At 43.9% G+C, this 25,342-nt stretch overlaps 1 pseudogene; it reads right to left on the bottom strand.

The window, feature by feature from the left end:
* LOC121273568 overlaps nt 1-23,577 on the bottom strand; it is a 54,856-nt pseudogene extending 31,279 nt beyond the window's left edge.
* Between the last annotated feature and the right edge of the window lie 1,765 nt (nt 23,578-25,342).

Genomic DNA, 25,342 nt, shown 5'->3' with positions numbered 1-25,342 from the left:
TGCTCTGATTGTGGGAAGGGATTCACTCAGTTATCAACCCTGCTGCAACACCAGGCGGTTCACACCGTAGAGAGACCATTCCCCTGCTCCGTGTGTGGAAAACAATTTACTCGGTCAACCAATCTGCTGACACACCAGTGAGTTCACAGTGGAGAAAGGTCGTTCACCTGCTCCAAGTGTGGGAAGGGATTCGGGGAATTCTCCAGCCTCAGGAGACATGAGCGAGTTCACACTGGGGAGAGGCCGTTCACCTGCTCTGAGTTTGGGAAGGGATTCGCAGATTCATCCAGGTTGCAGAAGCACAGGCAAGTGCACATGGAGGAGAGTTCAACTGTTGTGAGTGTGGAAAGGGATTCACAGAGTCATCCGACTGATTGAGACACCCTGGCAGTCACCACGATTAGAGAGCCTTCTGTTCAGACTGTGGCTGTTAATTGTATCAATTGAGGTTAAGCATTTACAGGTGGAAGGCATTGATTAGATGCTTACTTGAGTATGTATCAAGCAATGATGAGATGATAGTGTAGTGGTAATATATCTGGATTCAGAGGCACATTCTGGTGACATGGGTTCAAATCCCTCTGTGGCCTGTTATGTGAATTTGATTAATTATATTTGGAATACAAAACTAGTCTCAGTCATGGTGGCCATGAAAGTATCATTGGCTGTTGTAAAAACCTATCTGGTCCTCTAATGTCCTTTAGGGAAGGAAATCTGCTGTCCTTATGTGGTCTGGTCTGTCTGTGATGACAGAGCCACAACAATGTGATTGACCCTTTACTGCCCTCTGTAATGCTGTGGCAAGACCTCAGTCCAGGAGGTATTAGGAATGAACAACAAATGCTGTCCTCGTCAGCGACACCCACATCCCATGAAGGAATTTTTGACAGTTCCCTGGAAACGTCGAGACCTCCTGTTTCAGGTTTCCATGTCAACATTCCTCACTGGATAGGACAGCGTCTTGTTGCCTATTCTCTGTACAACTGCCTGGGAAGAGCTAACAAATGGCCCTCAGCAGGAGGTAAACTCCAAGTGTTGCTGAAAAGAGAGACACATCGAAGCTTTTCGTCTGGCACTCAGCAACATTTGAGCGGCTGCTGAAGCTCGCTGTTTCACGCTGCTGCTATGCAGTAGCAACACAAGTGGTATTCCCCACTAACAGGATGCTGCCGCCAAGCCAAAAAGGCATTCTGCCTATCAGACAAATGTGTAATGTGGGACATGAATTTTAGTGCCAGTGTGATGCTAGTGTTAGGAAATAGAGATAGTTTAAGGAAATTATATTTGTATTTGTGGGTGTTAGGAATGAGTTTTAGCTTTAATGTTTAAGTTTGATTTGAATTTCTGTATCTGCGTGTTAAGAAAGGTCAAATTGAGTTTTAGCTTCACTCTAAAAGGTGCCTGCATTTTTAATGAGTTTTGTGAAGTTAAGCAAACACAAGAGTAGAAAAAGCAGTGCTTTTGCCTAGCAACAGGGGCCCAGAGAGACAGGTCGCTCCCACAGACTCACAGAAAATCTAAAGAAACAGCGGTTTGTTTTGAAAGCTGTTGGAGTTCAGCTGGTTTTGAAGATAGCTGCCAGAGAAGCAGCCTAGAAGGGCTCAGGCAGCCAGTCCCAGGCTAAGGAAAAGACCCCAAAATCTAAGGGAGTGAAACAGGGGAAAGTCCCAAGCAGACCTTCTAGTCAAAAGAAGGACAGGAACCTTGAAAAGATCCTGCTAAGTAAAATTAAGAGTGAGGGGCAGAGAGCATTTTAAAGGTCCAGGCACTTTCTCCAGTGCCTGTATTTCTGAAAAAAGAGACATGCTGTCGAAGCTTTTTGTCTTGGAGTCATCGGGACAGATTCGCAGGAGTTACAATTGTAAGTGCAGAACAATTTATACTGCATGAGAAGAAAGTGCCGATTAGTTGGCAAGTGGGCTGTGATTGGCAGCAGTGTTGCCATGGAAAAGGCACCCGGGAACAGTTCACTGCCACGCTTTTGTTTAAATTCAAACCAGGCAAATCAACTCTGATTGGTCAAGGTACAGCCATGGCTAATGAACCAGGGAATATCTATCCCCAAGCTTTTGTTTAGTTGAAAAAGGCACAATGCTCCTTCTGTCTGCAAATGACAGGGCCCTGTGTGTAAAAATGTGTAGCTTCTCGCACGAGTAATTGAGTCACACTGCGAGACCAGCTGATAATCTTAAATTGGTTATCAGTGTAATTCTTAGCACAATCAGGATTGTTTAGCAAGTGCTGTCCAATCACAGAATCACATTTCATGTTGGACACTATGTTTTGAGATTGGCAAGCATGGCTGGTTGGGTACAGTCAGTACTTTACCTGTTGTGAACAGCTGAAGGGACATGCTGTTTGATACGACCCGCCAGTTGGGACTTACAACCTACATACCTTGCATCGCACTGGCACTGAAATTCATATACCACATTACTCATTTGTCTGACAGGTGGAATGTCTTTTTGCCTTGACAGCAGCATCCTGTTAGTGGGGAACACCACTCATGTTGCCACTGAATAGTTCTATCCTACCAAATGACTATTTGTTCCTATTTCCTTTTACTACATGGAGGTCACAAGTGTTAACAGTACGCCCAGTGGAGTCTAACTATGGAACGAATCTGGTGATGCATAACTTCCCTGCTTTTCAAATCTTTCCTTTTCAAAATGAACACTTTTATGGACACCTCACTCACTGAAGCTAATAACGAAAACCCCAGTATAAATGACATGTTTTTAACTGAAAAATGTTTACGTTTTGCTTTCAAACCATAAGTTTCAACTTCCCATTTGAGCCTCCAGCACATTTCTGTCTCCCTATTGCCCGTGTCAATGACAGTCAGGCGATGGAGCTGAGAGCTGAATTTAGCTGAGAATAACGGGGCCTGCGCCCCAGTTGGGAAACTGCCATGGGTGTCGCACTGATAGAGAGACAGGAAGGTGCTGGAGGACTGACTGGGAAATGGGCCTCCGACCACTCAGGACATGGGAGGGGGTGACCGGGGCTGATGGTGACCCGACCCCCGGGGTTCAGTGCCTCTGTGTCCAAAGCAGAGAGTCACAGGAACAGGGCACAGAGGAGCCAAAGAGAAACCATTTGGGTCCAGAACATTGTGCACATCCTTTTACTCTGGTTGTCTTTGATCCTCAAGTAATTTTCTGTTTATTAACCACATTCTGTTTCATTAATAAACTTGTATCAGTTGAAGTATTTAATTTTTCTGAAATTTCCATGATTACATTTCTGCACTTTAGGGAAAGTGGGTGAGTGGGGTTGGCAGGCTCTTTAACAGAAAGTGAGTCCCTCTAAGGTAATTGGCAAAGGAGCCAGAGGGGGAGATGAGATTTTATTTTTGACACAGCGATGTTAGAAAATGGGGTTCAGGGAATCAATTAGCCCTTTATCCCCTTATCCCAAATTCTGAATTGATTCATAGTGGTAACCCTAATTGGTGACAGTGGTTAGATTTTATTCAGTATAAATAAGACCTGACACATGCTCATGTCTGAGCAGTAGTATCAAAGTGCAGCAGCATTACCATTACACTCTGGGTAGAAGCACCATCTCCACGTAAATGCTCCCTGGTCTGCCCCAGATGCCATGGCACCAGTCAATGCAATATGTAAAACCTCTACAAATCTCTGTGCTCGGGGAATCCCTTCTGATACTTTTTTACGTCACAAAGTCTATGGAGACTGATTTAACCCAATCATTGCCGAGCTAACATTTGAACAGACCAATTACAAAACCTGTCATTGAACCATCTGTACCCACCCAAGCCACGTCAAACTCTCAAACAATTGGCTTCCCACGCTCCATCCCCGGTACAGGGAGTCAGCATTCCCATGCCAAGCAGTGAAAACATGGTGGCCTTGACAACCAGGTGTCATCTAGGATTCAAGGCACTCTTGTTTTCTCTGTCCTCTGGTAGCTGTTCATCTCCCTGTTCCCACATAGCAAGTCGTCTGTTCTCAGCTCTGCCAGATTTCTGCTGAAGTTTGGCCCCTTTTACACCTTTCGGTTTTCAAATGTGATTTTCCTTAAAAAGAAGGTTCAGAGGCAAATGATAGAAATATCTCCCAGAGAAATCTATCAACTTATTCATCTCATCTACAGCTCCCTGACTTTCACTAGAATGTAGGTGGATACCGGATTGATACATTCCACTGATCACCCGGGTGAGTTACTCCAATTCCTTTACTGTCCAAAACAATATATTCATCATATCCTTAAAACAGAAATCAAACATTCCCAATTGATTTCAGGCTTTAACATTTCTTGTTTGCTCTTTATTGTGGGCATCAGGCTGGGGTTGATCTCCTTGGAGCACAGGAGGTTGAGGGGAGATTTGATAGAGATGCAGTAGATTATGACAGGTTTAGATAAGGTGGAGAAGGAAAAGCTGTTCCCATCAGCTGATGGTATAAGGATGAGGGGGACACAGATTTAAGGTTGGGGGCAGGAGATGCAGGGGGGATGTGAGGAGGAATATTTTCACACAGCAAGTGGGAATGACCTAGAACTCGCTGCCTATGAGCAGGGTGGAAGCAGAGATGATGAACAACTTCAAAAGCCAATTGGATGGGCACTTGAGGGAAATATGGTTTTGATAGGCTGAATGGCCTCCTTGTAAATTCTAATGACTCCATGATCCAAAGACAGAAATTTCAGCTGTTCCAGTCTCTCCAACTAACTGAAGACCCTCATCCCTGGTGCCATTCTTGTAAATCTCCTCTGCACCCTCTCTAAGAACTTCACATCTTTCCCAAAGTGTGGAGCCCAGATATAGGGTTCCATTCTAGAGGGATAGAATTGAAAAGCAGCGAGGTTATTTTCAACTTGTTTCAAACCATGGTTAGACTACACTGAGAGTACTGTCAATATTTGTGATCTCCGTTTAGAAAAAGGAAATAGAGGCACTGGAGAAAGGGCAACAGAGATTCACAAAAATAATACAAAAACTGAGAGCATTTAACCCTCAGGAAAGGCTGGGGCTGCTTTTCTCTCTAAAAGAGAAGACTGAAGGGTGACCTGATGGAAGTCTTTAAGATGATGAAGGGGATTCAATAAACCAATAGGGATTTCATGAGAAACCTCTTTACCCAGCGAGTGGTGAGAATGTGGAACTCGCTACCACAGCAAGTGGTTGAGTTGAATAGCATGAAAACATTTAAGGAGAAGCTAGATACATACATGAGGGAGAAAGGAATAGAAGGATATGCTGATGGGGGGAGATGAAGAGGGGTGGGTGGAGGCTCATGTGGAGCATAAATACTGACAGAGACCAATTGAGCTGACTGGCCTGGCCCTGTGCTGTAGACTCAATGGAACAGAGACAAATGTATTTATTTTAGATCTACCTGTAGTGGTAGGAAAAACACTCTTTACTATCCAGGAGAAGATAAATGCACTTCATCAGCTTTTGTGGAAATATGCACTCCCAGGCTCAAAGAGCATCAGCCACTGGAAGCAAAGTTGTGAGACCGGCCAGTCCAGCAGAAAGAAACCCTCCGACCCTCCCACTTCACCAAGTGTCAGAATGAACATGGTTCAGTCCTGGATGTGATTAACAGCAGCAATAACAGCAGAATCGAACTCCTGGAATCACTTGTGAACTCACTGGTGTGTCAGCAGGTTGGATGACTGAGTGAATCCCTTCCCACAAACAGAGCAGGTGAATGGCCTCTCACCAGTGTGAACTTGCTGGTGTAACAGCAGCTTGGATAACTGAACGAATCCCTTTCCGCACTCAGAGCAAGTGAATGGCCTTTCCCCAGTGTGAACTCACTTGTGTTTCTGCAGATTTGATGAATTTGTAAATCTCTTCTCGCACTCAGAGCAGGTGTACAGTCTTTCCCCGGTGTGAACTCGCTGGTGTGTCTGCAAGTGGGATAACAGAGCGAATGTCTTCCCACACTCAGGGCATGTAAATGGTCACTCCCCACTGTGAACTCGCTGGTGTGTCTGCAAGTTGGATGACCGAGTGAATCCCTTCCCGCACTCAAAGCAGATGTACGGTCTTTCCCCATTGTGAACTCACTGGTGCATCAGCAGGTTGGATGAATCACTGAATCCCTTCCTACATTCAGGGCAGGTGAACGGCCTCTCCCCAGTGTGGCTGCGTCAATGAATCTCCAGCTCAGGTGAGGCTTTGAATCCCCTCCCACAGACCCTACATTTCCACGGTTTCTTCATGGTGTGGATGTACTTATGTCTCTCCAGTTTCAATGATCAAAGGCAGCTTCATCCACACACAAAGCACACGTGTGGTTTCTCCTCACTGTAAATGAGGCAATGATTTTTCAGCTTGTGTGTCTGGTTAAAGCTCTTTCCACAGTCAGTGCACTGGAACACTCACTCAGGTGCGTCTTTCTCGGTACTTTTCCAGTCACACTGAGGCTTAAAACCTTTGAAGCAGACAGAACAGACAAACATTTCTCCTGCTCGGTTCAAAGGGCCAATGATATTCAAGACCCAATTAACCAAATGACTCTGTCAGATCTTGAAGTGAATTTGAGATTTCTGTCTGCAAATCTTCCACTTCTAATATCCTGTGAAAGGAATTTACAAAAATCATCACTGTCAATACAAGATAGAAATTAAGAGACAATTCCAGTTTATATGGGAAATTCTTTCCTCTCTTGCTTCCCAAATATAAATCTCCATCCCATCCACTTGCCTCCATTCTCACTCTGCCACACCTAATACACACCCTCCCAATTCTCCTGAAGGTGCTGATTCATGCTGACTGACAGATCCGTGGTCACTTTTTCCTGTCCTGGACACAGAGACCTGAAAATCTTAGGCAGGCTGCTAACCTAAATATCTATGTATGGAAATATATATGTATATTTACTGATTAGCAATACAGAGAGGATGAGGTGAAACTTGAATTCTGCAGCAAGTGTTTCTGGCCTGGAAATCGCTGTCTATGAAGGTGGTGGAAGCAAAGACAATGAATGATTCCAAAATGAAACTGGAAGGGACCTTTGAAGGAAAGAAATTGGGATGTGATTCAGCATGGACTCGAGTTGCTGAATATTCTTTTCTCTGCGATAATGATTCTGACTGGAAATATATAACTGTGGCTACAATACTATATTATAAGCCAACAACTAAGAATAAATGAACTTTATAAAGCCTTAAATAGTCTATGGACAAGGCATCACATAACAACCAAACATACCCCTGTCTTATATTCATTTACTTCCCCCTTAAATGTCAGCCATCTCCTGGGGAAACCACCCCTTTAATTGTGAACATTAGGAAAGAGACCATCCTTTTAGCCAGACAAATAAATGTGTCAAGCTGAGGGAGCAAAGGATGTCAATGTCTTTAAGACAGAGAGAGAGAGAGACCTGGGCCAACCTTTCCAGAGTCTGCGCCCTCACTCACTTCCTTTCCCTTCAGTTCCTGCAAGTCAACAATCATTTCCATTGAAATGATCCACAAAAGCTGATGAACGACATTTGTTTTATCCTGGATAGTAAATAGTGTTTTCCTACCACTACAGGTAGATCCAAAATAAATATATTTGTCTCTGTCCCATTGAGTCTACAGCACAGGGCCAAGCCGGTCGGCTCAATTGGTCTATGTTGGTATTTATGCTCCACATGAGCCTCCACCCACCCCTCTTCATGTTCCCCCATCAGCACATTCTTCTATTCCTTTCTCCCTCATGTATGTATCTAGCTTCCCCTTAAATGTATTCAGGCTATTCACCTCAAGCACTCGCTATGGTTATGAGTTCCATATTCGCACCACTTGCTGGGTAGAGGCTTCTCATGAAATACCTTTTGGATTATTGAACCCCTTCATATTCTAAAAGACTTCCATCAGGTCACACTTCAGCCTTCTCTTTTCTAGAGAAAAGCAGCCCCAGCCTTTCCTGAGGGTTAAATGCTTTCAGTTCTGATATTATTGTTGTGAATCTTTGTTGCTCCTTCTCCAGTGCCTCTATTTCCTTTTTCCAAATGGAGATCACAAATGTTGACAGTACTCCCAGTGTAGTCTAACCATGGTTCGAAACAAGTTGAACATAACCTCCCTGCTTTTCAATTCTATCCCTCTAGAATGGAACCCTATATCTGGGCCCCACACTTTTGGAAAGATGTGAAGTTCTTAGAGAAGGTGCAGGGATTTATGAGAATGGCACCAGGGATGAGAGACTTCAGTTAGTTGGAGAGACTGGAGCAGCTGAAATTATTCTTTTTGGATGTCAGAGTCATTCGGGTAGAGAAGGAGTCCATTCAATCCATCGTGTCAATGCCAGCTCACTGCAGAGTAAACTAGTCAGTCCCATTCCCTTGTTCTATCCCTGTTGCCCTGAAAATGTATTTCCCCCAATTGCCCATCCAGTTTCCTTTTGAAACCGTTTACTGTCTCTGCTTCCACCCACCTCGTCGACAGTGAGTTCCAGGTCATTACCACTCGCGGTGTAAAAATGTTCCTCCTAATTTCCCCCCATATCTTTTCATTTTCATTCTTTCAGGGGTGTGGGTGTCACTGGCTGTGCCAGCACTTGTTGCCCCTCCCTAATTGCCCCTTGAGAAGGTGGTGGTGAGCTGTCTTCTTGGACCGCTGCAGCCCATGTGGTGTAGGTACACCCACAGTGCTGTTAAGGAGGGATTCCAGGATTTGACCCAGTGCCAGTGAGAGAACAGTGATGTAGATATATCTCCTGTACAAAACCTTAAATCTGTGTCCCCATCATCATTGTACCATCAGCTGATGGGAACAGCTTTTTTTGTCCACCTTATCTAAACCTGTCATAATAAGCTTGTACACCTCTATCAAATCTCCCCTCAACCTCCTTTGCTCCAAGGAAAACAATCCCACTTCTCCAACCTAACCTTGTGGTTAAAATCCCTCATCCCTGGAACCATTCTGGTAAATCTCCTCTCCACCCTCTCAGGGACCCTCGCATCCTTCCTCAAGTGTGATGACCAGTTGTGGCCTAACCAGAGCTTTAAAAGGGTTCAGCAAAACTTCCCTGCTTTTGTTCTCAATACCTCTATTTGTGAAGCCCAAGATCCCATGTGCTTTGCTAATTCCTCTCTCACTCTGTCCTGCCACCTTCAATGATCTCTGCACATGAATCCCCAGGTCCTTCTGTCCCTGCTCACTCTTTAGAACTGTGCTATTAAGTCTATATTTCCTCTCTCTATCCCCTCTGCCAAATCACATCACCTCCCAATTCTCTGAATTAAATTCCATCTGTCATTTCAGAGAATGTTAAGGGGAGATTTAAATGTTAAACTAAACATTCAGAGAAGAGGAGGCACTGCTTTCTTTAATATGTCACCCACAAGTGAAGATGATCCCCTCCCTTTCAATGCACACGAGGCCCATAGAGCACAGGAGGAGGCCATTTAGCCCATCATGCGCCTGCTAGCTCTTTGAAAGAGCTGTCCAATTAATCCCATCGCCCTGCAACTTTCTTTTCCTTTCAAGAATCTGTCCCATTCCCTTCTGAAAGATACAGTTGAATTTGCTTCCAGCGCATTTTCAGGCAGTAAATTCCAAATCACAACAACTCGCTGTGATTTTTAAAACAAAAAATTCCTCATCTTGGATGTGGTGTGTTTGGATTTTCAAAAAGCATTTGGAAATGTGTCAAACAGGAGGTTCACACACAAAATGAGCTATCAATCTCTATGAATGATTTCGATGAGTGACCGAGAGTAATATGTCCAAGTTTGCTGACAATTAAACAAGGACTTGCATTTCTATAGCGCCTTTCACGACCACAGGACGCCCCCAAAGCACTTTATAGCCAATGAAGCTGCAGTCACTGTTGTAATGCAGGAACACAGCAGCCATTTTACACACAGCAAGATCCCACACACAGCAATGTAATAATGACCAGATTATCTGTTTTTACTGATGTTGATTGAGGGATGAATATTGGCCAGGACACTGGGGATAACTCCCCTGTTCTTCTTTGAAATAATGGCTGTGGGGTCTTTTACATCTACATGAGAAGGCAGATGAAGTTGGCAGTTTAACATCTCATTTGAAAGAACGTTGCTCTGACAGTGCAGCACTCCCTCAGTGCTGGCACTGGGAATGTGGGCTTTAATTTTTGTCCTCAGGTCCTGGGTGGGATTTGAACCCACAACTTTCTGACCCAGAGGTGAGCGTGTTACCCACTGAGCCATGGCTGACATTATAGACAAAACAACATTAGAAATGGAAAGTTACCCTTTACTTCCAGTGTCTAAATCTAGTAATAAAATCCCCAGTATAAATAACAAGTGTTTGAGTGACAAATGTTGAAATGTTGGTTTAGAGCCACAAGTTTCAACTTCCTATTTGAGCCTCCAGCACCTTTCTGTCTTTCTATTGCTCGTGTCAATGACAGCCAGGCAATGGAGCTGAGGGCTGAATTTAGCTGAGAATAACGGGGCCTGCGCCCCAGTTGGGAAACTGCCTTGGGCGTTGCACTGACAGAGAGACAGGAAGGTGCTGGAGGACTGATTGGGAAATGGGCCTTCAACCAATTGGGACACAGGAGGGAGTGATTGGTGCTGATGGTGACCCAACCCCCAGGGTTCAATGCTCCAATGTCCAAAGCAGGGAGTCACAGGAACAGGTTACAGAGTGGCCGAAGAGAAACCATTTGGGTCCAGAACATTGTGCACATCCTTTTACTCTGGTTGTCTTTAATCCTCAAGTAATTTTCTGTTTATTAACCACATTTTGTTTCATTAATAAACTTATATCAGTAAAAACATTCGATTTTTCTGGACTGTTCATGATTAGATTTCTGCACTTTAGGGAAAGTGGGTAAGAGGAGTTGGCAGGCTCTTGAACAGAAAGTCAGTCTCTCTAAGGTAATTGGCAAAGGAGCCAGAGGGGGAGATGAGATTTTATTTATGACACAGCAATGTTAGAAAATGGGGTTCAGGGAGTCAATTGACCCTTTATCCCCTTTTCCCAAACTCTGAAATGATTCACGGTGATAACCCTTATTGGTGACAGTGGTTAGATTTTGTTCATTATAAATAAGACCTGACACATGCTCATGTCTGAGCAGTAGTATCAAAGTGCAGCAGCATTACCATTACACTCTGGGTAGAAGCACCATCTCCACATAAATGCTCCCTGGTCTGCCCCAGATGCCATGGCACCAGTCAATGCAATATGTAAAACCTCTACAAATCTCTGTGCTCGGGGAATCCCTTCTGATACTTTTTTACATCACAAAGTCTATGGAGACTGATTTAACCCAATAATTGCCGAGCTGACATTTGAACGGACCAATTACAAAACCTGTCATTGAACCATCTGTACCCGCCCAAGCCATGCCAAACTCTCAAACAATTTGCTTCCTATGCTCCCACCCCGGTACAGGGAGTCAGCATTCCCATGCCAAGCAGTGAAAACATGGTGGTCTTGACACCCAGGTGTCATCTAGGATTCAAGGCACTCTTGTTTTCTCTGTCCTCTGGGAGCTGTTCATCTCCCTGTTCCCACATAGCAAGTCATCTGTTCTCAGCTCTGCAAGATTTCTGCTGAGGTTTGGCCCCTTTTACACCTTTCGGATCAATAAAACATTTGGTTAATGAAGACCCAAACCACAATTTCCCATCCTGTCACCTGTCAACCATCCTCACCCAGAGAGTAATCACAACAGGAATAAAACAGGAGAAGTGTAACAATCAAATTAAAAATAAATGCACAGCCATAGTTTTTAATTAAATGTTCACTAATTAGCAAAAAAACCCGAAGTAGGGGGCCCCCAGGATTCTTACAGTCCACACCTTGAGGGGGAGGAGAACTCTCTCTCCGACCCCTCACTCAATTTCACTCCGTTATTTTTCAGTTCTTTTATGGCCCTGCCTGGGGTAATATCTACTCGATCTTGTCTTCTCCTGAAGGAGAACCATGAGTTCTAAGTTACTCGTACATAAGGACATATGCTTCAAGCAACAGATCAAGCCTGGATGTAAAAGATTCTCCAGCTTTCTCCTTACCCCTGTCCAACTTGTGGACAGTTCTTACTGAGTAATGTTACTCCAAAACACTTAATTGGCCTAATCCAATTTTTTTTTATTCATTCAGTTCAACATTTATTGCCCATCCCTACTGCACTTGAGAAGGTGGTGGTGAGCCGCCTCCTTGAATTGCTGCAGCCCCGTGTGGTGTAGGTACACGCACAGTGCTGTTAGGGAGGGAGTTCCAGGATTTTGACCCAGCAACAGTGAAGGAATGGTGACATATTTCTAAGTCAGGATAGTGAGTGGCTTGGAGGGGAACTTCTAGGTGGTGGTGTTCCCATGCATCTGCTGCTCTTGTCCATCTAGATGGTAATGGTTGTGAGTTTGGAAGGTGCTGTCTAAGGGGCCTTGTTGAGTCCCTGCAGTGCATCTTGTAGATGGTACAATCTGCTGCCATTGTTTGTCGGCGGTGGAGGGAGTGAATGTTTGTGGATGGGGTGCCAATCAAGTGGACTGCTATGTCCTGGATGGTATCAAGCTTCTGAAGTGTTGTTGGAGCTGCAATCATCCCAGCAAGTGGAGTTTATTGCATCACACTCCTGACTTGTACCAGGTAGATGGTGGACAGGCTTTGGGGAGTCAGGTGAGTTACTCGCCGCAGGACTCCCAGACTCTGACCTGCTCTGGTAGCCACAATGTTCATACGGCTCATCCAGTTCAGTTTCTGGTCAATGATAATAGCCAGGATGTTGATATTGGGAGATTCAGCGATGGTAATGTCTTTAAATGTCAAGAGGCGATGGTTAGATTCTCTCTTGTTGGAGATGGCCATTGCCCGGCACTTGTGTGGCACAAATGTTACTTGCCATCTGTCAGCTCTGGCCTGGATATTGTCCAGGCCTTGCTGCATTTGGACATGGACTGCTTCAGTATCTGAGGAATCATCGAATGGCGCTGAACATTGTGCAATCATCGTGCGGTCCTGGATGAGATTAACAACAGCAATAACAGCAAAATCTGTAATCACTTGTGAACTTTCTGGTGTCTCCGCAGGCTGGAGGACTGAGTGAATTCCTTCCCACACTCGGAGCAGATGAACGGTCTCTCCCCAGTGTGAACTTGGTGTTGTGTCAGCAGGTGGGATGACTGAGTGAATCCCTTCCCACACTCAGAACAGGTGAACAGCCTCTCCCCATTGTGAACTCACTGGTGTATTTGCAGGGTGAATGACACACGGAATCCCTTCTTGCACACGGTGCAGATAAATGGCCTCTCTCCAGTGTGAACTCGCTGGTGTGACAGCAGGTGGGATAACTGAGTGAATCCCTTCCCACACACAGAGCAGGTGAGCAGCTGCTCCCTGGTGTGAACTTGCTGGTGTTTCAGCAAGCTGGATGAATCACAGAGTCCCTTCCCACACGCACAGCAGGTGAATGGCCTCTCCCCAATGTGAACCCGCTGGTGTGCCCACAGGCTGCATAAGCGACTGAGTCCCTTCCCACACTCAGAGCAGGTGAATGGCCTCTTCCTAGTGTGAAGTCGCTTGTGTCTCAACAGGTGGGCTGACTGAGTGAATCCCTTTCCACATGCAGAGCAGGTGAATGGCCTCTCCCCAGTGTGAACTTGCTGGTGTCTCAGCAGATGGGATGACAGAGCGAATCCCTTCCCACACTCAGAGCAGGTGAATGGCTTCTCTCCAGTATGTGTGTGTCGATGAATCTTCAGCTCAGACCAAAAGCGGAATCCCTTCCAACAGTGCCCACATTTCCACCATTTCTCCATGGTGTGGGTGTCCTTGTGTCTCTCCAGGTTTGACGATCAGTCACACTAATGTTTAAAATCTTCTGAAGTGGAAAGAACTCACAAACATTTCTCCCACGTTTAAAGCTGATGATATTCAGGTCCGAAGCATTGAGTGGCTTTGTCAGATCTTGAGGTGATGTTTGGTTTGAGATTTCTGTCTGTAAATCCTTCTCTTCTAATATTCTGTAAAAAGAATTTACAAAAGTCATCACTGTCAACACAGGATAGGAACTCAGAACAGACAATTCTAGTTTCTATGGAATATTCTTTCCTCTCTTGTTCCCAAAATCTGTAAATCTCCATCCCACACATTGTCCCTACATTCTCACTCTGCTGTACCTAATATACGCCCTTCTAATTCTCCTGAAGGTACCATTTCAAGCTGGTGGACAGGTCCATGCTCACCACTTCCAGTCCAGGAAACAGAGACCTGAAAATCTTCATGCTGACAGCAACATTAATGTTTATATATAGTCATAAATTACCAGTCTAAATATGTGTGTAATCTACAAACCAATATTACTTGATTCAAAATACAAGGAGGATGTGAGAAAGAACATTATTTAGCCAGTGCCATGAATTCGATTGGCTGCACATGAAGATGGTGCAAGCAAAAATGATCAGTGATTTCAAAATGAAATGGGATGGGAACATGAAGGAAATAAACTTGCAGGGGAAGGGCATATATGGGGGGAATGCAACTGACTGGATTGTTCTACAGAGAGTTGACATGGACTCGAGTTGCCGAATGGGCTCCTTCTGTGCAGTAATGACTCTGACTGGAAATGTATAGTGACGCTACAGTATTGTATTGTCATAAAAAATACTTTAATACAGAACCATAAATAATATATCTAATATGTACAATATAACAACACTAGACATATCTGTCCCAAGTTAATTTACTGTCCCCTTAAATGTCATCCATCTCCTGGGGAAACCACCCCTTTAATTGTGAACAATAGGAAAGAGATCGTCCTTTTAGCCAGACAAATAAATGTACCAAGCTGAGGGAGCAAAGGATGTCAATGTTTTAAAGAGAGAGAGAGAGAGACCTGGGCCAACCTTTCCAAAGTCTGCACCCTCCCTGGATTCACTTCCTTTCCCTTCAGTTCCTGCAAGTCAACAATTTCCCTCCAGAATGAGAAAAGAAATGGGAAGGGGGAGAAAAGAAAGTGTTTTACTCACAGATGTTGGATACAGGAGGAAGTTTTAGTCCCTAACAAATGGCCTATAAGAGAAATCCCAAATTAGCCTCTGTGCTGGGCGATAGCCCTCCTGCTTTAGAAGGGACTACAATTAATTCAATTTTCCGCCATCAATAATCAAATTGTTTCACAAAAAGAAGTGCTCAATCTAAGAAATTACTGGGGATCCGAGAAGCGGGATGTCTTACAATGTAATAATGCTTTGTATGAAGTAAGGAAAATTGTATTTTTGCCTCTTGGATTTGTTTTGAAATATTGTTTGTGCCGATTGTTACAATCCCAGTCAGAACTGTTAACATTTAAAGAGAAGTTTGAACACCCAGTGATAACTGAAAGAATTACACCACAAGATTCCACATTTTCAAACAAAAACAAACTTTACTGTATAAAAAAACAAAAGAATATTAAAAATCAGCATTACGAACTGAACACTATAGTTTATAGTTTATAGTTCTACATTTTAACTTCTTCCCACAATTTCCCTTATACTTAATGATATCTTGAAGGTTCATTCACTTCTGTTCCTGGGAACATCCCAAAGGTTTATTAAAGGTGTGCCCATTCAGACCCAGTTTTATTTCATTCCTTTCCAGCAATGTTGACAACTTCTTCATTCTGGACTTTCATCTTTATTCGAGCTTTTGAATCTTCCACATCGCTCACAAAACCTACTTCATTCTGATCATGTTGGGGTTTTAAATGTATTTTTTTGTGAACTGTCCATTTGCCTGAACTTTTCTTTTATTCATTCACAGGATGTGGGCTTCACTGGCTGGGCCAGCATTTATTGCCTATCCCAACCTGCTGCTCCCATATCTTGTTCTGCCTCAGCACTGGCAGCTACATGTAATTCAGTGTTAGGGGTCATTAACCCTTCAGGGTTACTTTGAGGTCTTAGTCCCTTCTGTGGTGGACTTTTATCTTAAAATGCTTCAGGCACTTTTCCTGACTCTACACTGTCCAGTACTTGGTTGGGTACATCAGTATCTTTATTTATATCAGGTTGTTACTTAACTGGGTCACCAATAGGCAACGGCTTTTTACTCTCAGAAACATCTTCTGAACTGTGAACACAGCCCATGTGGAAAAACAATATCACCTGCTCAATCATTCCCAAATATAAAATCTATATCTGTAATCAGTAATTTAGAAACAATACCAACAATAACAGAGCCTTTTACTAAAGCATAGTTTAAATTCACTCTACACAATGGGATAGTCACACACTCCCCATCAATACCCTGTACCAATACATTTTTATTCAGTGAGCTTTTTGAAGAAAAGTCTAAATATTTAGCACTGAGCTAAACCAGTATCTCACAGGATAACAATCTTTCAGGTTCTTTCTGGGAGTGACTTCCCCTTCAAATAGAAATCCTTCATAATCCCTCATGTCTCTATTTACACCCATGGTAAATACATTAGAAGGTAATGATTTCTCACAAGCTTCCCTCTTGGAGAAACCAGCCACTTTCACCAATGCCACTAGTTTAGTTTTTAATTTCCAATAAGCTGTATTTAAATGTCCAACTCTATGACAGTGAAAACATGTTGGTCTTTCTGACTCAGTAATATGCCCTATACTATATTTTTTTTACCATTCTGGGGAGAATCTCTTTTTTCATTCTTAAATGATTTTAAACTAGAAAGCGGGTGGGGGGGTGGGGGGAGGGTAAAACTCCAAGAAGTATGACTAAGTAGCAGGTTCACGTGTGGGGTGGGTGGATTCAACTTCATGGAAGATTATGAAAAAACTGAAAAGAAAGGAGAGCCCAGGAGAGGCTATTAAAGTATCCAGAACACAAAATAGTACAGAGTGTTTGGAAAGGGCTAGGAATCTAACTTCAAGCACATCAGATAAAGGGATGACAATGAGAAAGGGGACGGGAAATACAGGACTGAAGGTGTTGTATCTGAATGCACGCAATGTATGAAATAAGGTAAGTGAGCTTGTGGCGCAGATTGAAATTGGCAGATATGATGTGGTGGGCATTACGGAGACATGGCTGCAAGGGGCTCAAGACTGGGAGCTAAATATCCAAGGATATACATCCTATTGATAAGATAGGCAGGTTGGCAGAGGGGGTGGGGTTGTTTTGTTAGTAAGAAATGAAATTAAATCAATAGCAAGAAATGATGTAGGGTCAGATGATGTAGAATCTGCATGGGTAGAGTTGAGGAACCGCAAAGGTAAAAAAACCATAATGGGAGTTATGTACAGGCCTCCAAACAGTAGTCAGGATGTGGGGCACAAGATACACCAGGAGACAGAAAGGGTGTGTAAGAAAGGCAAGGTTACAGTGATCATGGGGGATTTCAATATGCAGGTAGACTGGGAAAATCAGATGGGTAGTGGATCCCAAGAAAAGGAGTTTGTGGAATATCTACGAGATGGAGCCCACGAGGGAACAGGCAATTCTAGATTTAGTGATGTGTAATGAGGCAGATTTGATAAGGGAGCTTAAGGTGAAGGAACCCTTATGAGGAAGTGACCATAATATGATAGAATTTACCCTGCAATTTGAGAGGAAAAAGCTGGAATCAGATGTAACGGTATTACAGTTGAATAAAGGCAACTGCAGAGGCATGATGGAGGAGCTGTCCAGAATTGATTGGGAGATGAGCCTAGCAGGAAATACAATGGAACGGCAATAGCAGGAGTTTCTGGGAGTAATTTGGGAGACACAGCAAAAATTCATCCCGAGGAAGAAGAAGCATACTAAAGGGAGGACGAGGCAACTATGGCTGACAAGAAAAGTCAGGGACAGCATAAAAGCTAAAGAGAAAGCATACAATGCGGCGAAGAGCAGTGGGAAACCAGGGGATTGGGAAGCCTACAAAGACCAACAGAGGACAACTAAAAAAGAAATAAGGAAGGGGAAGATTAAATGTGAGGGTAAACTAGCCAGTAATAGAAAAGAAGATTGCAAGAGTTTTTTTAGATATATAAAGGGTAAGAGAGAGGCAAAAGTGGACATTGAGCTGCTGGAAAATGACGCTGGAGAAGTAGTAGTGGGGAACAAATAAATGGCGGAGCAACTGAATAGGTACTTTGCGTCAGTCTTCACAGTGGAAGACACGAGTGACTTTCCCAAAGTTCGAGAGTCGGGGGGCAGAGGTGAGTATGGTGGCCATTACCAAGGAGAAGGTGCTAGGAAAACTGAAAGGTCTGATGGTGGATAAATCAGCTGGACCAGATGAATTACACCCCAGAGTTCTGAAGGAGATAGCTGAAGAGATAGTGGAGGTGCTAGTGGTGATATTTCAGGAATCACTGGAGTCAGGGAGGGTCCCAGAGGACTGGAAAATCGCTAATGTAACCTTCCTGTTTAAGAAGCGAACGAGGCAAAAGACAGGAAATTACAGGCCGATTAGCCTGACCTCGGTCGTTGGTAAGATTTTAGAGTCCATTATTAAGGATGAGATATCAGAATACTTGGAAGTGCATCATAAAATAGGGCAAAGTCAGCATGGTTTCATCAAGGAGAGGTCATGCCTGACAAATCTGTTAGAATTCTTTGAGGAGGTAATGCGTAGGTTAGACAAAGGAGAGCCAATGGATGTTATCTACTTGGACTTCCAGAAAGCCTTTGACAAGGTGCCGCACAGGAGGCTGCTCAGTAAGATAAGAGCCCATGGTGTTAGAGGTAAGGTACTAGCATGGATAGAAGATTGGCTGTCTGGCAGGAGGCAGAGAGTGGGGATAAGGGGGTTCTTCTCAGGATGGCGGTTGGTGACTAGTGGAGTTCCGCAGTGGTCAGTGTTGGGACCACAACTTTTCATTTTATACATTAACGATCTAGATGAAGGAACTGAGGGCATCCTGGCTAAGTTTGCAGATGTTACAAAGATAGGTGGAGGGACAGGTAGTATTCAGGAGGTGGGGAGGCTGGAGAAGGATTTGGACAGGTTAGGAGAATGGGCAAAGAAGTGGCAGATGGAATGCAACCTGGAGAAATGTGAGGTCATGCACTTTGGTAGGAAGAATAGAGGCATAGACTATTTTCTAAATGGGGAGAGAATTCAGAAATCTGGAGTGCAAAGGGACTTGGGAGTCTTAGTTCAGGTTTCTCTTAAGGTTAACTTGCAGGTTGAGTTGATAGTTAGGAAGGCAAATGCAATGTTGGCATTTATTTCGAAAGGACTAGAATATAAAAGCAGGAATGTGCTGCTGAGGCTTTACAAGGCTCTGGTCAGACCACATTTAGAATATTGTGAGCAATTTTGGGCCCCGTATCTCAGGAAGGATGTGCTGGCCTTGGAGAGGGTCCAGAGGAGGTTCATGAGAATGATCCCAGGAATAAAAGGCTTAACATATGAGGAACGTTTGAGGACTCTGGGTCTATACTCAATGGAGTTTAGAAGGATGAGAGGGGATCTGATTGAAACTTACAAAATACTGAAAGGCTTGGATAGAGTGGACATGGGGAAAATGTTTCCATTAGAAAGAGAGCCTAGGACCCGAGGGCACAGCCTCAGCGTAAAGGGAAGACCTTTTAGAACAGAGATGAGGAGAAACTTCTTTAGCCAAAGAGTGGTGAATCTGGAATTCATTGCCACAGAAGGTTGTGGAGGCCAGGTCATTGAGTGTATTTAAGACCGAGATAGATAGATTCTTGATTGATAAGGGGATCGAAGGTTACGGGGAGAAGGCGGGAGAATGGGGTTGAGAAACTTATCAGCCATGATTGAATGGCGGAGCAGACTCGATGAGCTGAATGGCCTAATTTCTGCTCCTATGTCTTATGGTCTTATTCATTCCTACAGTCCTTATCACAAGTTCTGTTCAATATCATACGACCCACCTTTCCAACCTGTGGTTTGCTGCCTGCCAGGTGTCTGGGTTAAATCATAGCCATTAGCTAAAACAGCAGCTTCCCTTATATTAAGATCCTTATGGGTCCTGCAGATTTGCCCTGATAGCTCATGAAATGCGGTTTTTAAATTGTTCCATGAATACGATTTCTCTCACATTGTCAAAATTCTGTTCAATTTTCTTGGCTCGAAACCACCTGTCAGGCAACAGCAGGAAGAAGCCCTCGGACCCTCCCAGTTCAACAAGTGTCAGAATAAACATGGTTCAGTCCTGGATGTGATTAAAAGCAGCAATAGCAGCAGAATCCAACCCCTGTAATCACTTGTGAATTCGCTGGTGTCTGAGCAAACTGGATAACCGACTGAATCCCTTCCCACACTCAGTGCAGGTGAACGGTCTCTCCCCAGTGTGAACTTGCTGGTGCTTCCCCAGGGTGGATAATTCACTAAATTCCTTCCCACACAAAGAACAGCTGAATGGCCTCTCCCCACTGTGAACTCACTGGTGTGTCTGTAGGCTGCATAACCAAGTGAATCCCTTCCCACACTGACTGCAGGTGAATGGCTTCTCCCCAGTGTGAACTCGCTCATGTTTCAGCAGGTTGCCTGAATGACTGAATCCCTTCCCACACTGACAGCAGGTGAACAGCCTCTCCCCAGTTGAACTCACTGGTGTGTCTGCAGGTGGGATTGCCGAGCGAATCCATTCCCACACTCAGAGCAGGTGCTCGGCCTCTCTCCAGTGTGAACTGGCTCATGTCTGTGCAAGGTGGATGAATCGCTGAAACTCTTCCCACACACGGAGCAGGTAAATGGCCTCTCTCCAGTGTGAACACGCTGGTGTGTCTGCAGGTTGCCTGAATGAATTAACCCCTTCCCACACGCAGAGCAGGTGAAAGGCCTCTCCCCAGTGTGAACTTGCTGGTGTGTCTGCAGGTGGGATTGGCGAGTGAATCCCTTCCCACACTCAGAGCAGGTGAATGGCTTCTACCTAGTGTGAACTTGCTGGTGTGCATGCAGTGTGGATGAATTACTGAATCCCTTCCCACATGTTGAGCAGGTGAATGGCCTCTCTCCAGTGTTACTATGTCAAATGAATTTCCAGCACAGATGGAGATTTGAATCCATTCCCACAGTCCCCACATTTCCATGGTTTCTCCATGATGTGGGTATCCGTGTCTCTCTCCAGGTTCGGTGATCAGTTGAAGCCTCATCCTCATACAGAAGACAGATCCCTGTTGTGAATGGTGCAATGTTTTCTCAGGCTGTGTAACTGGTTAAAGCTCGTACAAGAGTCGGTGCACTGGAAAAACTCTCACTCGGGTGTGTGTGTCTCAGTGCTTTTCCAGTCACATTGATGTTCATAATCATTTTATGCAGGCAGAACAGAAAAACAATTGTCCCTCTAGATTCAAGGCCGATGACACTCATGTCCCAATGAATCAAGTGGTTCTGTCAGATCTTGATGTGATTTTTCCTTTTCCATCTAACAATCCTCCTCTTCTAATATCCTGCAAATGATGTTTACAAAAGTCATTACTGTCAGTACAGGATAGAAATGCAGAACAGCCATTCTTAGTTTCTATGGAACATTCTTTCCTCTCTCATTCCCCAAAAGGTGTAAATCTCCATCCCACCCACTCTCCCTCCTTTCTCATTCTGCTGTACCGAATATACACCCTCCAAATTCCCCTGAAGGTGATGATTCATGCTGATTAGCAGATCCATGCTCACCACTTCCTGTCCAGGATATAAAGACCTGAAAATCTTGATGCAGGCAGTCGAGTGAATACATACACATATAGATTCTGGACTAAAATTGTGTTTAATACACAGTGCTATATTACTTGATCAGAGATTCATGAACGATGTCAGTAAGGACTTTATTAAGGTAGTAAGCAGCCATGAAATATAGCTGGCTGCCGAAGCCGAAGAAGATGGTGGAATTGGAGATGTTTGATGATTTCAAAAGGAAATTGGATGCGCATGTGAATGAAATAAACTTGCAAGGTCACGGGGATATAGAACAGGAATGGGAGTAATCGGATTGTTCAACAGAGAGTACTTGAGTTGCTGAATGGATTCCTTCTGTGCCATAATGACCGTATGGCTGGAAATGAATAATGTGGCCACAGGACAATATCACAAGACTAGAAATAATAATAAATATCCTTCATTACAGAGCCATAAATAAAATATCTAATATGTAACACATAACAACACTGGACATGTCTCTGTCCTGTATTAATTTACTGTCTCCTTAAATGTCAGCCATCTCCTGGGGAAACCACCCTTTTAGTTGTGAACATTAGGAAAGAGACCATCCTTTTAGCCAGACAAATAAATGTCACAAAAACAAAAAATGCTGGAAAAGCTCAGCAAGTCTAACAGCATCTGTGGAGAGAAAGACAGAGTTAACGTTTTGAGTCCGTATGACTCTTCCTCAGAGCTAAAGAGAAGTAAAAATGTGGTGAAATTTACGCTGTTTAATGGGGGTAGAGCAGCTGAAGCTGGATAGAAGGCCAGCGACAGGCGGAGGCAAAGGAGAGATTGACAGAGATATCATGGACAAAAGGGTGTTAATGGTGGTGGTTCTGGGTAAAGGAGGTGCTGATGGTGACATTAAGGATAGAAAGCAGAATGAGATAACAGCCAGACAAGGGTAAAGAACAACATGAGTAAGTGACAGATTGCCCTGGGGGTGAGGCAGGGGGTGAGGAAGGGGGTGGGGGTGGGGGGGGGGGGGTGGTTGGTGGGGACATTGGTGGGAAAAAAGATTGAAAATAGGATAAGGTGGGGATAAAACAATGAATAGAGATTAAAATAGATAAAAATAAGTGGATAAAAATTAAAAATGAATATTGAAAAATGGGAAGCCATGTCACTGAGAAAGGAGATAAGAAAAATGGGGATCACAAAGGGGTGAGGGTGGAGGAGAGAGTTCATGGTCTGAAGTTGTTGAACTCAATGTTAAGTCTGGAAGGCTGTAAAGTGCCCAATTGGAAAATGAGGTGCTGTTCGTCCAGCTTGTGTTGGGCTTCACTGGAACATTGCAATATGCTAGGGACAGACATGTGGGCACAAGAGCAGGGTGGTATGCGGTTAAATAAATGTGTCAAGCCGAGGAAGCAAAGGATGTCAATGTCTTTAACAGAAAGAGAGAGAGACCTGGGCCAACCTTTCCAGAGTCTGCACCCTCCCTGGATTCACTTCCTTTCCCTTCAGTTCCTGCAAGTCAACAATTTACCCCCAGAATGAGAAAAGAAATGGAAAGGGGGAGAAAAGAAAATGTTTTAATATGAGGACTCGAAACGTCAACTGCGCTCTTCTCCGCCGGTGCTGCTAGATCTGCTGAGTTTTTCCAGGTATTTCTGTTTCGTTTTTGTTTTGGATTTCCAGGATCTGCAGTTTTTTTGCTTTTTACTCATAGATGTTGGACACAACAGGAAGTTTTGCTGTGTGAAGCTCCCTCTTCATTCACACAAAGCACGCGCTCTGATTGGCTAGAGGACCAGAGTCCTTCCGGTCCTCTGATCCTTCCCATTGGTCAAGCCCTCAGAAAGAAGGGAAAGGGGCGGGCTCTCCACCGCACATGCGCAGCTTCCCCTCTCCCGAGAACCCCGAGCGGCTTCTCGCTCTGACCGCAGCCGGTTGCCTGGAAACCTTGGCTCGAGAAGCGGAGGGGGAGTGGGAACAATGGATGGGGGCGGCTCTCCCGTGTCCGCGCGCCTGGGAGCAGAGTGATTCTTATTGGCTGATTCAGGCAGGGTTCCATTGTGGACGTCAGAATGCGGAAGTTGGACCATGAGCTTCAGACAGAAACTTCCTCCTCTGGGCAACATCTGTGAGGAAATCAATGTTTCCTCCTTTCCATTTCTTATCTCATTCTGGGGGGGCTAAATGTTTGGGATGGAGAGGAAGGAATGTTTCCAAGAAACTGGAATTGTCTGTTCTGAATTTCTATCCTTACCGATAGCGATGACTTTGTAAATTCCTTTTAGAGGATATTAGAAGGGGAAGTTTTGCAGACAGAAATCTCAAACCAAACTTCAACATCTAACAGGGTTATGAATCTAGTTTTACCTTCACTTTCTCCCTAAGAGTTCCCTTCTCTTTTGCAATCTTGATGGTTCATTCATATTCTTTTGGAACCAACCTGAAGGTATGCCACAGCCCTCTGGAATTTACTTCGATTTCTCCCCAGTTTCCCAATCTGACACTCAGACTTCCAAAGCTCTTTCCCTCTGTGAGGATTCCACTGCCTTCTTGAGCTGACATTGGACAGACCAACTGCTTTTTCCAATCGGCTACCAAAGCTTCTTCATAGCTCTGTCCAAGCTAACGGTTCAAGCTGATAGCCTTCTGCCACAAGGCCAACTGTCTTTCACCGTTGTTACAATCATAGTTGATGTTAACTGCTGCACAAACCAAATCCCAGAGGGAAACTTGGCTTACAGGCCGTACCCTCTTTTTGTATTCTGAAAATTAGAAAGTAAACGTACTGATCGCAGCAGCAACAAGTCCAGTAAGAGATTTGGGATTTTAAAAATTAAAAGTAAAAGGTTTATTCACAAGAATAAACAAAAATTTATGCACATAAGATTACAGTTGCACATTTAAAATTAGTTTTACAACACAATCCCCCAAAAGACTCCCTACTTGGTCAGACCCACAAGTAAACACCTTCCAGGCAACACTCGCTTATAGATGCTGAACTATAAAAATCCAGTAATATCACCTAAGGCAAACTGCTGTAACTTTTATAAAAGCATACCACATGACCTGTAACTCCCTTCCACTCTGCTGTGGAAATCCAAGCCTTCAGAACAGGACTGTTTGTTGCTGCCCAAGACTTCTCTGGTTTGACTGGATGCTGATTCAAACTACCTCTTCTTCCAGCCTAAAGCTCCAGCTAACAGCTCTCAGGTCAGCTCCAGCTGCAGCTACAGTAACTCTAAAATACCTTCCCCCCCTCCCTTTCACCTCATGTTCCATTGTTCTCACACCTCTTTGAATCTCAAATCCTTCCAAATATAAAATCTTTTGTGTTACTATTTTTTCCTCTGCTTTCGGGTCAATACAATGTCATATACCCTCTTCTGTTTACCTGTGGAACTCCTGCAAGATACAAACATGTTTCTTTGCACCTCTGACTTCCCTTCGATATTCAAACAAACTCAATTTATCTAATAATGCAAATGTTATATCCAAACTATTTACTTCTACCTCAAATCTAACGCCTTTATCCTTTCATATTTTAAACCCCCTCAGACAACCTGTCTTCTATTAAATTTTGCCCAGCTTAATTAAATCATCTACACACAAACACAGACACCCAGCCTTCTTCACAGAAAAACACAATATTCCACAAAAATATATATATATTTAAAAACTCTATTCCTCACACCTTTCAGACCACTGGAGATTTCCTCCTCTGGCTTAAAGCTGGGCAAATTGTCCAACTTATTTTCTCCTCACACGAAGTGAAGTGAGCTGTAGCCAGGACAAGATGAAATCTGTAACTGTCTTCTCTGAGAAACAGGCAAATAAATTAAACAAAAGAAACTTCTA

The sequence above is a fragment of the Carcharodon carcharias genome, assembly GCF_017639515.1.
Source record: "Carcharodon carcharias isolate sCarCar2 chromosome 27 unlocalized genomic scaffold, sCarCar2.pri SUPER_27_unloc_1, whole genome shotgun sequence".
In the NCBI taxonomy this organism is placed as follows: domain Eukaryota; kingdom Metazoa; phylum Chordata; class Chondrichthyes; order Lamniformes; family Lamnidae; genus Carcharodon; species Carcharodon carcharias.
This window is presented reverse-complemented; position numbering and strand designations above follow the sequence as displayed.